At 34.3% G+C, this 16,187-nt stretch overlaps 1 pseudogene across 1 annotated transcript in view; it reads right to left on the bottom strand.

The window, feature by feature from the left end:
• Nucleotides 1–396: 396 nt before the first annotated feature.
• The window catches only part of LOC110315125, a 34,925-nt pseudogene continuing 19,134 nt past the window's right edge, over nt 397–16,187 (bottom strand). The window contains exons 6-7 of the transcript XR_002380198.1: nt 14,123–14,245; nt 397–621 (exon numbers count right to left, since the gene is read on the bottom strand). The product of XR_002380198.1 is annotated as a selection and upkeep of intraepithelial T-cells protein 10-like (transcript). The remainder of the gene's footprint in view (nt 622–14,122; nt 14,246–16,187) is intronic.

Genomic DNA, 16,187 nt, shown 5'->3' with positions numbered 1-16,187 from the left:
TGCCTCAAAACAGTTTCCCCTTAAGTTTTATATTGTTGCTTCCATTGCTTTCAATCATCCGTTCTTTCAAAAAACTCCTATGTAAACAACAAAACAGTGCTGCAGTTTGTATTTATATATTTCTTCACACATATGTGTGTATTTAACAATAATAAACAAAAGAAAGAGTATCAGTGTGAGCAGGGGCACATGGAAAGGGATAAAAGGAAGGTACCTGGAAGGAGCTGTAAAGAGGAAAGAGAAGGGGAGAGGAATTAAGTCTGTGCTATTAAAATGTTTTTTTTAAATTTAAACTTTTAGACAGAACACATTTAATCAAAAGACTCCCTTGGTTGTGTTTTATGGATATAAATTTCACAGTTCAGATTATTATTCTTTCCTGTCTTTCTTTACTGCTCAAGTTTCCCAGTTGAGAGTGTAATCTGAAATCCAGTCTTAAGGACTAAAGCTATCCTCTTCACAATTTTCTTGGTGCTGACTAAATATTACCTCTGCACAAGTTCACTGAAACATTTTCAATCTCTTCATTATTTTTCTCAGAAGATTTAGAACTATTTTGCTCAGAGTGATGTGTCGAAAGATCCATACTTGACGAACGTTCATAAGACTTTTGGCCATAACCTAGAAGAAAGCATTTTATTATTTGACACATTCACACACACACACACACACACACACACACACACACACACACACACACACACACACCATCTTATAGAAACATATTTATTCATAGCCTTCATATTAATGTTAAAAGAAAGGTCCTTTCCTACAAGAGTATACTCAAGAACCACAGTGCTAGAAACCCATTTGACTTAGGCAGAATTTGACATAGTTTAGAATATATAAATCTTGCAAGATGCAGATATTGTATCTAAATTGTTGGGTGTATATACAAAGGACTTTATTTTAATGAAGATATCATATTCCCTTGTAAGGCTATGAGACTATACAAGGACTTTCAGATCTCTTAAGATGGCTGTTCTTACCATCTCAACTTCTGAGTTTGGAAATGAGATCAGAATTTTCATCTTTATAGCTTTTCAAAGGCAAAAGTGACTGGAACAGTTCATTTTTCTAAATGAAAATGAAATATGTAATTTCTTTTTTAAATTTATTATCTCATAGAGTATATCCTGGCTGCAGTTTCTAATCCTCTCTCTCCTCCCATCCCCACTTTTACTTCCCTTCTCCTCCACATCCATTCATCCTCCATTTCCCTTTAGAAAAGAGCAAACCTCTCAGGGATAGCAATGAAACATGGAGTAATAAGATTTAATAAAACTAAGCAATAGATATGGGTCTATTTACATTCTTCTACATGCAGATATCCAGTTAGACCAGCACCATTTGTTGATGATTCTTTCCATTTTCCCCCCATTGTATAATGTTATTTTCTTTATCAAAAATCAGGTTTCCATAGTTGTATGAATTTATATTTGGGCCCTCAATTTTTTTTTTCACATTGATCAACTGTCTGCTTTTATGCCAACTGCATGCAATTTTTATTATTATAGCTCCATAATACAGACTTATATAGTAGATTGTGTTTCCACTACAAGTTTTTTTATTATACAAAATTGTTTTTAGTTATCAAGTGGTTTTGTCTATTGCTTTATTTTCCTTGAGAATTAAGTATTGTTCTTTCAAGGTCCACAAAGAATTGTGTTGGAGTTTTGATGGTAATTACAATGAATCTGTGGATTGCTTTTGGTGGGATGACTATTTTTACTGCTTTGATCATACTGATCCTTCAGCATGGGGGATCATTCCATCTTGTAATATCTTTTTAAAACTTCTTTCATCAAAGACTTGAAGTTTTTTCATATAAGTATTTTACTTTCTTGGATAGAGTTAACCCAAGATATTCTAAATTATATGTGACTATTGTGAAGAGTGCTGTTTTCATGGTTTTTTCTTGGTCCATTTGTTATTTGTATATTTATGTTTTTTAGTTAATCTTCTTTGTAGACATTTCTATGAAGGTATTTATCATATGTAGGAGTTCTCTGGTAGAATAAGGGAGGTGTAATTTATGTACACTAATATATCATCTGTGAATAACAAAACTTTGATTTTGTATATTTACTTTTCTAATTTATATCCCTTCTTTCAATTGTGCTATTGCTCTAGCTATAATTTCAAATACTATATTGAATAGGTATGGAGAAATTGAAGAGCCTTGGCTCCTTCCTGATTTTATTGGAATTGCTTTGATTTTCTCCCCATTTAATTTAATATTGGCTATAGGCTTGGTGTAAATTGTCTGTATTGCATTGAAGTATCCTACTTGTATCACTACTCTCTCTAATACTTAGCATCTACATCTCCAATTCAAGGGTACCCTCATTTATTTAAAAAAAATTACTGAAGTTTAAATTACACACTGACAATGGGAGGCTTTAGTACCCCAGTTCCAACAGGAACAGGTCATCCAGAAAAAACTAAACAGAGAAATACTGCACCTCACAGATGTTTTAAACTAAATATTCTAATATATATCTAAAGAGCATTCTAGCCAAACAAACAAACAAAAAGAATATTGTTGATGTTTGTTGCTTTTAAATTACTGTATCTATTTTGTATGTAGTCTACATTTTGCTCATAAGGTGAAATTAAGTTCAGGTTCTCAGACTCTATTTCCCAGGAGTAATTATTCATAGGTGACACTGAAAAATTCTCCTAAAAGGTCATAACACTAGGGTTATATTACTTATGCTCAGTTATCTCAATGTTACACTGCCCCCACCTCAGTTCACCACCCATCAATTCCCCTCTTAATTCACATCGGAACAATCAGCTTTAAAATTATCTGATAATACTTTGTCTAATTAGCCAAAATGTTGAACTGCCTCCACCCTTAACTTCTTAAGAACTTAAGAAAATGGGTTTTTTTCCCTCTATTTAAAAAAAAGCCTGTTCTAAGAACAGACTGGTAGCACAATATTGCTCTTGAGTCCTTTTCTCTGGTCTTTATCAATCAGTCTTGGGGTGTGCAATCAGTAAACTCTTCTTGCTTAACTGTGTTTGTATGATTTTTGTCTAGATTCCTGAACCCTAACTAATATACCTGTTTCTTATCACTTCATGGAATTTTCCCCCAAATTGGCAACATACTTGCTCACAAAGTATGCCTAAAATGATACAATAAATTTGAAATAGCCACCTGAATACTATTATGTTACCACAATTAAAGCTGGATATCATTAGAGAAACAACAGATAGTCTACTCACCCATGGGAATTCAGTAACTCACTACCGGTTAAAAACAGAAAGGAGGGCCGGGCGTGGTGGCACATGCCTTTAATCCCAGCACTAGGGAGGCAGAGGCAGGCGGATTTCTGAGTTCAAGGCCAGCCTGGTCTACAAAGTGAGTTCCAGGACAGCCAGGGCTATACAGAGAAACCCTGTCTCGAAAAACCAAAAAAAAAAAAAAAAAACCAGAAATGAGGAAAAATTTAAGGACTTTCAAGAATCCATGAAAATGAATATACAACATACCCAAACTTGTGGGACACAATGAAGGTGGTAATAAGAGAAAAGTTCATAGTAGTGAGGGTTTACATTTAAAAATAATAGGACAGATCTCATGCTAGCAACTTAACAGTAAAACTGAAAGCTATAAAATAAAAATGAAGATGGTAGGAAATAACCAAACTGACATCTGAAATCAATAAAGTAGAAGTAAAGAGAAAAATACAAAAACATCAATGAAACAATGAGTTGGTTATTTGAGAAAAATCAACAGGATAGATAAACCCTTATCTGAACCCTCACTTGGGCTCACTAGCTGGCAGCATCAAATTGGTATATCAACTTTCATTTAGTGCCTCTCCTCTTTCATTGAGTTATCTTTCTGCTCATGAGTTGCTCAAGCAAAACTGAGAAACAACAGTAATTTCATTGTCCCAATCCTGGGGCTGCAGAAGCAGCAAAGTCTCATAATTCAATCCCCTAAGTAGATTCATGAGAATGTGACGATCCCCTGAAGTAAGCATGTTCTGAACATCAAGTCATTCTTTCAAGGCAACAGGTTTATTTACATAATTACACAGATCCAGAACTGGGGAAATGATCAAGGTTGTCACAGTTTGACTTTGTGAAAATAATTTCTTTTTTTTCTTTCCTTTTTCTTTAACAAATATTTTCTTTATTTACATTTCAAATGTTATTCCTTTCCTAGTTTTACCTCCAAAGATACCCTATTCCCTTCTCCCTCTCCCTACTCCCCAACCCACCTAACACTATAAACTAACCAGTACCCCCAGAGCTCTCTGGGACTAAATCACCAATCAAAGAAAACAAATGGTGAAAACAGTTTCTTAAGCAGTGGAACTGACAATAACAAAAAGTACATCCTACTGAAATGTAACATCGTCTGATTAAGCCAATTTTTTTGCAAATATTTCTAGAAGCACATTATTTTTAAGAGATCCCTTTACATACACAGAAAAAGACCTCTGGTTTTGTGTTGTTATATTAATGTTTTCACCTTAGATAATTTATATTTTGAAACATCTTGAATACAAATGTGGAAATTGTATTAACTCCCTCAATTAGCCTTCTTACCAGGTGTACATGTTAGTTCTATTTAACTAGAGCTACCAGGTAACTTTTAACTCAAAGAGAAATTTAAATGTCTAATTTTATTTACAACATAACATAAGCAACAGAATATATAATGTGTAAAACTCTTTTCTTCAAATTTTTTCCTTTTAATATTGTGTGAAAACTATACTAATATGTTCAAGACATCTAATAGTTTTGAAATGTTAAAGCACTAATAAAACCCATGTAAATAACTGATTATTGTCAAACTAATTAGATATAAAATTTTATAAGATTTAATTGAATAAGCTTCTTACATTTATTTCTGAATAATACACAATTTATAGAAGATATTTATATATGTAATTATTGTATATTTATTAAAATAATCCTGAAAGTAATAAGAAATATATACATTATTGAATTAAATTTATTGTCTAAGACTTGAGAAACCTTTTATTGGATATATCATTTCTGAATATACATATTGAATCTAATAATACAATTAACAGTAATTGCATACTTAACATTGAAGTATCTCTTCTTATAAGCCAATTCCAAAAATTGATATTTTAAATTAGCATGCTAGATTACCTAACCAAAGACAGTCAAGGTTTTTTGAACATCTAATGAAACTATATTTTAAGAATATAGTTCTTAAATTACATTCGAGTCACCTGAAAATGTAAAATATATCATCCTTCCTTTGTGAAGACTTACAGTATATTCCTTTTAAAATTCCATACCAAGTCAATTTACCTAGGTCCTATATGTTACGGTTTATTCATTTGTGACTCCTGAAAAGAGGGAATTTACATAAAGTTACTTGACAAACCCATAAATATTTATTTATTTGTATCTATCAGAGCCTCAATAAATATCTTGCACATATCCATTGGGTATTAGTTTTTGTTTATCTTATTATACTTTATTTTTTTAAAGATTTATTTTATTTATTATATGTAAGTATACTGTAGCTGTCTTCAGACACTCCAGAAGAGGGAGTAAGATCTCATTAAGGATGGTTGTGAGCCACCATATGGTTGCTGGGATTTGAACTCTGCACCTTTGGAAGAACAGTTGGGTGCTCTGACCCGCTGAGCCATCTCACCAGCCCCCTTATTATACTTTATTTTATTATATTTTATTATTGTCCCTTAAAAGCTTTTTATTTTTTAAATGAGAAAAAACAGAGTGGATCTGGATGGGAGAGAATGTGGGCAGGAATTGAGAAGAGTAGAGGGAAGGTAACTTGCAATCAGGATATATTATGTGAGAAAAGAAAATTCTATTTTCAATTAAGGAAAAAGGAAAGATGGTATAAGGATGGGACTGGGTGTCCCAGCTCTAAATGGCACTGTACTTCCTTTTCTTTGACTAATGGAAAGGAAACAACAAAATAAATCAGTTTTTTGAATTCAATTTTTAAAAATCCTGAAAAAGAAATTAATATCAATAAAAAAGAAAGAATCTCAAATGTACTTTGTTACTTTTTAGAAAATATTTTGGAAGAAAATAGGTATTAAAATCTGTGTAGCCAATCTATGCCTGGGAGCAGCCATTTGTACACAGGTCCAGACAGAAGAGAGCTGCTATCCCAGGAGCGCTCTCACTCCTGGGCTCAGAGATGAGATGGCCACTTTATCTCCAATAACTGTCCAAAGCAGGACCAGACAGAAGTATACAGGGCACAGGAACAGTGGAGCAGCTCGGACAGGATTCTCCCAGTTGCCATCTGCACCCAGACCTAAGGTTGTTCCATAGATCTCTATACACATGTTCTGCCAGGAGAAAGCTAGTCTCCCCGGGATACTGACACAGTCTTACAGACCCACAGGAGTGACAAACTCCAGCCAGAGACAGGAAGACCAACTGACAACAGAGACAACCAGATGGTGAAAGGCAAGCACAGTAACTTTAACGACAGAAACCAAGGATACTTGACATCATCAGAACCCACTTTTCCTACCAGAACAAGTCCTGGATACCCCAACACACCAGAAAAATCAAGATTTGGATTTAAAATCACATCTCATGATACTGATAGAGGATTTTAAGAAGGACATAAATAACTCTCTTAAAGAAATACAGGAGAACACAGGTAAACAGGTAAAAACCCTTAAAGAGGAAACACAAAAATCCCTTAAAGAATTATAGGAAAACACAAGCAAACAGGGGACAGAGTTGAACAAAACCATCCAGGATATAAAAATGGAAGTAGGAACAGTACAGAATCACAAACGAAGACAAATCTAGAGATAGAAAACCTAGAAAAGATTTCAGGAGTCATAGATATAAGCATCATCAACAGAATACAAGAGATAGAATAGAGAATCTCAGGTGCAGAAGAAGCCATAGAAAACATTGACATAACAGTCAAAGAAAATGCAAAATGCTAAAAGCTCCTAATCCGAAAGATCCAGGAAATCCAGGACACAATGAGGAGAATAAACCTAAGGATAATGGGTATAAAAGAGAGCAAAGATTCCCAGCTAAAAGAGTCAGTAAATATCTTTAACAAAATTATAGAAGAAAACTTCCCTGAACTAAAGAAAGAGATGCCCATGAACATACAAGAATCCTAGAGAAAACCAATTAGATTAGACAAGAAAAGAAATATCTCCTGTCACATAATAATCAAAACACCAAAAGCAGAATAAAAGGAAGAATGTTAAACACAGTGAGTAAATGGTTATGTAACATATAAATTCAGACTCAGCAGAATTCTTGCCAGAGACTATAAAAACCAGAAGATCCTGAGCAGATGTCATGCAGACCCTAAGGGAACACAAATGCCACCCTAGGGAACTATATCCAGCGAAAGTCTCAATTGCCATAAATGCAGGAACCAAGATATTCCATGACAAAAACAAATTTACACAATATCTTTTCACAAATCCAGACCTTCAAAGGAAAATAAAGGGAAAACTCCAACACAAGGAGGGAAACTACACCCTAGAAAAAGCAAATAATAATAATAATAATAATAATAATAATAATAATAATAATAATAAATTTTCTTTTAACAAACCTAAAGGAAGATAGCCACATGTATATAATTCTGCCTATAACAACAAAACTACCAGGAAGTAACAATCACTTTTCCTTAATATCCTTAATATAAACGGACACAGTTTCCCAATTAAAAAAAATGCATAGACTAACAGACTGGATATGTAAAAAGGACCCAAGATTTTGTTGCATATAGGAAACCCTATGTAGTGACAAAGACAATCACTACCTCAGAGTAAAAGGCTGGAAAACAGTTCTTCAAGCAAATAGTCCCAAGAAAGAAGCTGGAATACACAAGTACTGAATAAAATGATAAGGAAGGACACTTCATACTCATAAAAGGAAAAATCTACCAAGAAGAACTCTAAAGTATGAACATATATGCTCCTAATGCAAGGGCACCCACATTCATAAAAGAAAATTTACTAAAGCTCAAAGCACACATTGCACCTCACACAATAATAGTGGTAGACTTCAGCACCCTACTCTCATAAATGGACAAATAGTGGAAACAGAAACTAAACAAAGACATAGTGAAACTAACATAAGTTATGAACCAAATAGATTTAACAGATAGAGAAAATTTTATCCTAAAACAAAAGAATATACTATCTTCTCAGCACCTCTTGGTACCTTCTCCAAAACTGACCATATAATCAGTCAAAAAACAGGCCCCAACAGATACAAGAAGTTTGAAATAATCTCATGCATCTATCACATCATCATGGACTAAGGCTGATCTTCAATAACAATATGAACAATAGAAAGCCCACATACACATGGAAGCTGAGAAACTCTCTACTCAATGAGAACTTTGTCAAGAAAGAAATAAAGAAAAAAATTAAAGACTTTTTGGAGTTTAATGAAAATGAAGCCATAACATACCCAAATATAAGGGACACAATAAAAGTAGTACTAAGAGGAAAGATCATAGCACTAAGTGCTCTGGTAAATAAACTGGAGATTACTTACACTAACAATTAATAGCACACCTGAGAGCTCTAGACAAAAAAGAAGAAAATTCACCCAAGAAGAGTAGAAGGCCGGAAATAGTCAAACTTGAGACCTGAGTCAATCAAATAGAAACAAAGAAAACAATACAAAGAATCAACCAAATCAGGATCTGGTTCTTTGGGAAAATAAAAAAGATAGATAAACCCTTAGCCAGACTTAGTAGAAGGCAAAAACACAGTATATAAATTATCAAAAATCAGAAATAAAAAGGGAGACATAACAGAAATGGAGGAAATAATAATAATAATAATAATAATAATAATAATAATAATAATAATAAAACATGTGATCCTATTACAAAATCCTATACTCAAAAAAAAAAAAAAACAACCTGGAAAATCTTAATGAAATGGATAATTTTATAGACAGATATCAGGTATCAAAGCTATATCAAGATCAGAAAAGTGATCTAAATAGTTCCATAACCGCTAAAGTAATAGAAGCAGCCATTAATAATCTCTCAACCAAATAAAAGGCCAGGTCCAGATGGAATAAGTGCAGAGTTCTATCAGACCATCAAAGAAGACCTAATACCAATACTCTTCAAAATAATCCACAAAATAGATAAAAAATGAATAATGCCCAATTCATTCTATGAAGCCACATTTACTCTGATCCCAAACCACATAAAGGGACAACAAAGAAAGGGAGCATCAGACCAACTTCCCATATGAATATCAATGCAAAAATACTTAATTTAATTCTCAATAACTGAATCCAAGAACACATAAAAACAATCATCCTTCATGATCACATAGGCTTCATCCCAGTGATGCAGGAATGGCTCAATATACAGAAATCCATGAAAGTAATCCACTCTAAAACAAACTCAATGAAAAAAAAAAAAACGCATGAATATTTTATTCTATGCTGAGAAAGCATTAAACAAAATCCATCACCTCTTCATGATAAAAGTCTTGGAAAGATCAGGAATTCAAGGCCCATACCTAAACATAGTAACAGTAATATACAGCATACCAGTAGCCAATATCCAACTAAATGGAGAGAAACTTGAAGCATTCCCAGTAAAATCAGGAACTAGACAAGACTGCCTATTCTATCCCTACATATTCAATATAGTACTCAATGTCCTAGCCAAAGCAATTAGACAACAAAAGTAGGTGAAAGGAATACAAATTGTAAAGAAAGAAGTCAAAATATCACTATTTGCAGATGATATGACAGTATAATTAAGTGACCCCAAAATATTCCACCAGGGAACTTCTAGACCTGATAAACAACTTCAGCAAAGTGGATGGAAATAAAATTAACTCAAGCAAATCTGTGACCTTCTTCTATTCAAAGGATAAACAGGATGAGAAAGAAATTAGGGAAACAACACCCTTCACAATAGTCACAAATAATATAAAATACCTTGGTTTGACTCTAACTAAGCAAAGGAAAGATCTATAGGACAAGAACTTCAAGTCTCTGAAGAAAGAATCTGAAGAAGGTATCAGAAAATGGAAAGATCTCCCATGCTCATGGGTTGGTAAGATTAATACAGTAAAAATGTTCATCTTAGCTGGGTGTGGTGGCACACACCTTTAATCCCAGCACTTGGGAGGCAGAGGCAGGCAGATTTCTGAGTTCGAGCCCAGCCTGATCTACAGAGTGAGTTCCAGGACAGCCAGGACTGCACAGAGAAACCCTGTCTCAAAAAACCTAAATAAATAAATAAATAAATAAATAAATAAATAAATAAATAAATAAAAGCACATCTTACCAAAAGCAATCTACAGATTCAATACAATCTCAATCAAAATTCCAACTCAATTCTTCATAGGGTTAAAAAGAAATTTGCATATATACAATCTCAATCAAAATTCCAACTCAATTCTTCATAGGGTTAAATAGAAATTTGCATATTCATCTGGAATAACAAAAAAAAAAAAAAAAAAAAAAAAAAAAAACAAAAACAGCATAGCAAAAACTGTTCTGAACAATAAAAGAACTACTGTTGGAATCACCAGCCTTGATCTCAGGCTGTACTACAGAACAACTGTGATTAAAAACTGCATGGTATTGGTACAGTGACTGGTAGGTAGATCAATGGAACATAAGTGAAGGCCCAAACTGAACCCAAACACCTAGGGTCACTTTGTCTTTGACAAAGGAGCTAGGAAAAAAAGATGGCATTTTCAACAAATGAGCTGGTTCAACTGGCAGTTAGTTTGTGGAAGAATACAAATCCTTATATTCTTATCTCCTTGCACAAAGATCAAGTCTAAGTGGATTAAGGACCTCCACATAAAAGAAGATGTACTGAAACTAATAGAATAGAAAGTGGGTAAGTGCCTTGAGTACATGGGCACAGGGGTAATTTTCCTGAACAAAATACCAATAGCTTATGCTCTAAGATCAACAATAGACAAGTGGGACCTCACAAAATTGTAAACCTTTTGTAAGGCAAAGGAAACTGTCAATAGAACAAAATAGCAACCAAAAAATTGGGATAAGAACTCTACCAACCTTATATCCAATAGAGGGCTAATATTCAATATATACAAAGAATTTTGACTCCTGAGAACCAAATAACCCTATTATAAAGGGGCACAGAGCAAAACAAAGTATTCTGAACTAAGGAAATGTTCAGCATCCTTTATCATCAGGGAAATGCAAATCAAAACAACCACCTCACACCAGTCAAAATGTCTAAGATCAAAAACTCAGTTAACAACAGAAGCTGGAGAAAATGTGAAGGAAGAAGAACACTATTGCTCCTCTATTGCTGATGGGATTGCAAGCCTGTACAAACACTCTGGAAATCATTTTGGTGGTTCCTCAGAAAATTGCACATAGTACTCTCTGAGAACCCAGCAATACTACTCCTGGGCATATACACAGAAATTGCTCCAAAATTTAGTAAGGACACAAGTAGCAGTATGTTCAGAGCAGCCTTATTTATAACAGCCAGAAGCTGGAAAGAACACAGATATGGAAGAAGAAACAATAAAGAAAATCCAAAGGGAGACAATTCTGGAGACAGAAGCCCTAGGAAGGAAATCAGGAGCCACAGATGTGTGCATCAGCAACAGAATACAGGAAATGGAAGAGAGAATCTCAGGTACAGAAGATTCCATAGAGAACATGGACACAACAATCAAAGAAAATGCAAAATGGAAAAAGATCCTAACTCAAAACATCCAGGAAAATTAGGACACAACGAGAAGACCAAACCTTCGGAAAATAGGTGTAGATGAGAAGGAAGATTTTCAACTTAAAGGGCCAGCAAATATCTTCAACAAAATTATAGAAGAAAATGTCCCATGCCTAAAGAAAGAGATGCCCATGAACATACAAGAAGCCTACAGAACTCCAAATAGACTGGACCAGAAAAGAAATTCCTCCGACACATAATAATCAGAACAACAAATGCACTAAATAAAGACAGAATATTAAAAGCAGTAAGGGAAAATGGTCAAATAACATATAAAGGCAGGCCTATTAGAATTAGACCAGACTTCTGACCAGAGACTATGAAATCCTGAAGATCCTGGACAGAGTTATACAGACCCTAAGGGAACACAAATGCCAGCCCAGGCTACTATACCCAGCAAAACTCTCAATTACCATAGATGGAGAAACCAAAGTATTCCATGACAAAACCAAATTCACACAATATTTTTCCACGAATCCAGCCCTTCAAAGGATAATAAATGGAAAACANCAACACAAATATGGAAATTACATCCTAGAAAAAGCAAGAAAGTAATCCTTCAACAAAACTAAGAAGACAGCTACAAGAACAGAATCCCATCTTTAACAACAAAAATGACAGGAAGCAACATTTACTTTTCTTTGATTTCTCTCAACATCAGTGGACTCAATTCCTAGTAAAAAGACATAGACTAATAGACTGGCTACACAAAGAGGACCCAATATTTTGCTGCTTACATGAAACTCACCTCAGGGACAAAGACAGACACTACCACAGAGTAAAAGGCTGGAAAACAATTCTCCGTGCAAACGGTCCGAAGAAACAAGCTGGAGTAGCCATTCTAATAAAGAATAAAATTGACTTTCAACCCTAAGTTATTAAAAAAGACAAGGAGTGATACTTCATACTCATCAAAGGTAAAATCTTCCAAGATGAACTCTCAATTCTAAATATCTATGTTCCAAATGCTAGTGCAGGGACATTCATTAAAGAAACTTTAGTAAAGCTCAAAGCACACATTGTACCTCACACAATAATAGTGGGAGATTTCAACACCCCACTTTCATCAATGGACAGATCTTGGAAACAGAAACTAAACGGGGACACAGTGAAACTAACAGAAGTTATGAACCAAACAGATTTAACTGATATCTACAGAACATTTTATCCTAAAACAAAAGGATATACCTTCGTTTTAGCACCTCATGGTACCTTCTCCAAAATTGACCATGTAATTGGTCACAAAACAGGCCTCAACAGATACAAAAATATTGAAATTGTCCCATGCATTCTATCAGACCACCATGGACTAAGGCTGATCTTCAATAACAACATAAATAATACAAAGCCAACATTCACATGGAAACTGAACAACACTTTCCTCAATGATACTCTGGTCAAGGAAGAAATAAAGAAATTAAAGACTTTTTAGAGTTTAATGAAAATGAAGCCACAACATACCCAAACTTATGGGACACAATGAAAGCATTCCTGAGAGGAAAACTCACAGCTCTGAGTGCCTCCAAAAAGAAACTAGATAGAGCATACACTAGCAGCTTGTGAACACACCTAAAAGCTCTAGAACAAAAGGAAGCAAATTCACCCAAGAGGAGTAGAAGGCAGGAAATAATCGAACTCAGGGGTGAAATCAACCAAGTGGAAACAAAAAGAACTATTCAAAGAATCAACCAAACCAGGAGCTGGTTCTTTGTGAAAATCAACAAGATAGATAAACCTTTAGCCAGACTCAGTAGAGGTCACAAGGACACCGCCCTAATTAACAAAATCAGAAGTGAAAATGGAGATGTTACAACAGATCCTGAGGAAATCCAAAACACCATCAGATCCTTCTACAAAAGGCTATACTCAACAAAACTGGAAAACCTGGATGACATAAGTCACTTTCGTAAAACATCATTCTTTAAGATTCCAGAATTAAAGATGCAAACTTAGACTTTCTCAAGGGGCAAAATTCACCACTGTCTATCTAGAAATGTGGAGGAGGGGCCTGCTAGGGCTCCCTGTGGTTGAGGATAGCACCTCAGAAAGTACTTAAAAGAAAAGCAGCAGTGAAACCCATATGGAAGCCTTCAGTCAAGGTGAATCTTCTGATTTCAACTAACCCACTAAAGACAGTTCCCCACAGGCAAGCCTATATGCTAACTTAATGCACACTTATAAATATAAAGGGACTGTATAAATCCTAAAATTCCTCTTATCTGTTTATGGAAGATAAAAAAAGATAGCAATGATCCACGCCTTTATTTCCTTCTAGTTTCACCAAGTGATGATTAATTACATATTAATAGATTCATAAAGATTCAGGTAGAGAAAAGGAGACCTGGAGTTCTTTGGAGTACCTTGGAGTTCCCATCCCCCTTCACTTACGGTTCAGGGTCCAAAGTAGAATCAAAATGAGTCCAGTGAAAAATATCATTATTACAATCAAGGCTATGCAAATGTCCCACAGCCATTTACTATAAAATGGGTATATATCATCCAAAATAGAAGCTGGGGGAGAAAGAAATAAATATTAGGCATATTTTAAAATAAGTAAAATATAGCCAAGGATTTGTGCAGTTTGGTCTAAGCCATACATGAAAATGATAAGAACTTGTTACTTTTTATCATTTATATACCAGTAGCTAAAATTATCCTTTTCTCTATTTTTAATCTCTTGTTCCAGATCTGCCAAACCCACATATTGCAGAAAGAGCACCGAGGAAATACATGGGTCTTATGAGCGCACACGTATACACAAACTCACACAGAATACATGCAAACACACCAAGAACAGCCTATGTGACATTGGATGTTTATCTATCACTGGAGGGCAGTCAACATATTAGAGGCCACAGATTTAAAGAAAATTGACTCTCCTTTACCCAGCAGTTATCAAGTGCCAATACCTCTAACAGGTAGTGATGCAACTTCATGCCCAATCTGCCTCTCCATGCTGGAATTTTGAGTGGCCCAAGTCTCCACAGTTATATGCATACTGTCTCAATTGCTATGAGTTCATATGTATAACTGCCCTGCTGTACACAGAAAACACAGATGCCTTGCAGTCATCTACCACCTATAACTCTTACAACCTTTCTTTCTCTTCTTCTGTACTGACTCATGAGACTTGGGAGGAAGTGTGCTATAAATGTCATGCTTAGGAATTATCATTCAGACATACTTTATGCTCTGCACCTTGATATCTGTGCTGTTATGTACTGAATATAGAAGTTTCTCTTATGAGAGATGACTGATGAATAATCTGGGTTCATACTATACTTGGTAGGTGTGTAAGTACACACTGCATCTTACCTAATATCTGAAGTCCACTTCTTTTTTATTATATTGGATATCCTATTTAATGTTTCCACTGGCTTATGATTTTTATTTCAATTAGTAAAATTGAATCTATATAGAAATTCTACTTTGGCTTTTAAGATATTCTTAAATTTTAATTATATTTTTATTGTATGTTAGTATTAAGTCCATTTTTAATACACACAAGAAGTTCAGACCATGGATGCTAAACTTGAAATCTAAGCCTATTTCACAATTGTCCCTTAATATAGAATGGGAAAGTCCATCAGTTGTCTTTGGCTTCAAAGTTTTATGTCAGTTAATAACTGTAATCTTGATAAGGGAGAATAATTTCTAAATAATTTTCCTTTTGAAAACATATATTCATTTTTTTATTTTATGTACATGAGTGTTAGCAGCCAGAAGAGGTTTGTAGAACCACTAAAACTGTAGATATAGTGAGTTGTGAACTTCCATATAGATGCTGGAACAGAATCCAGACCCTCTGACAGAGCAGCAAGTGATTTAACTACTGAACCCTCTTCCCAGTCCCTAAATTCTATTCTTTATAGTATTCCAGTATATGTACAATTTTACTTACTAAAATATTTCACAGATCATGTCTGTTTTTGATACTTTGGGCCTCACAGAGAATGTTGATACTTCTGTTAGAATCCTGCTTAAGAGGGATTTTACAATTAGAATTAGCCCATTTAATTATGATATGGACTTTAAAAGCAGGATATCACGCTCCCAACAAAAATATGAAAATGGAGGGAAAGGGGAAGATGGGGGAGAAAGTACTCATATACACTAATATTTTCTCTTACTCAAAATATTGTTTTTGATTTCTTGGTGGGCAAAATAACTTTAAAATTACATAGCTGTTATTAGTGTTACATTGATAGAAAGATTTATTGTAATTAGAAAGACTGGTTTAGGATATTTTGTTTATTTCATAGTGCTAAAAGTCAATTATATTTTCCATATCCTTATACAGTGTTGCTAATTTTCAATTTCCTTTTAGTTCATTTATTTGAGATTTGAGGCTTATTTTAATGATTTGCAATAAAATAGATGGCATTAGTTTCATTGTCAGCCATTCTGAATTACATGTTAAACTAGAAAGGAAAATCTCTGTATCTAACATCTG

This window comes from Mus pahari, unplaced genomic scaffold (genome assembly GCF_900095145.1).
Source record: "Mus pahari unplaced genomic scaffold, PAHARI_EIJ_v1.1 scaffold_6640_1, whole genome shotgun sequence".
NCBI lineage: Eukaryota > Metazoa > Chordata > Mammalia > Rodentia > Muridae > Mus > Mus pahari.
The sequence above is the reverse complement of the archived record's forward strand: the minus strand, read 5'-3'. Positions and strand labels throughout refer to the sequence as shown.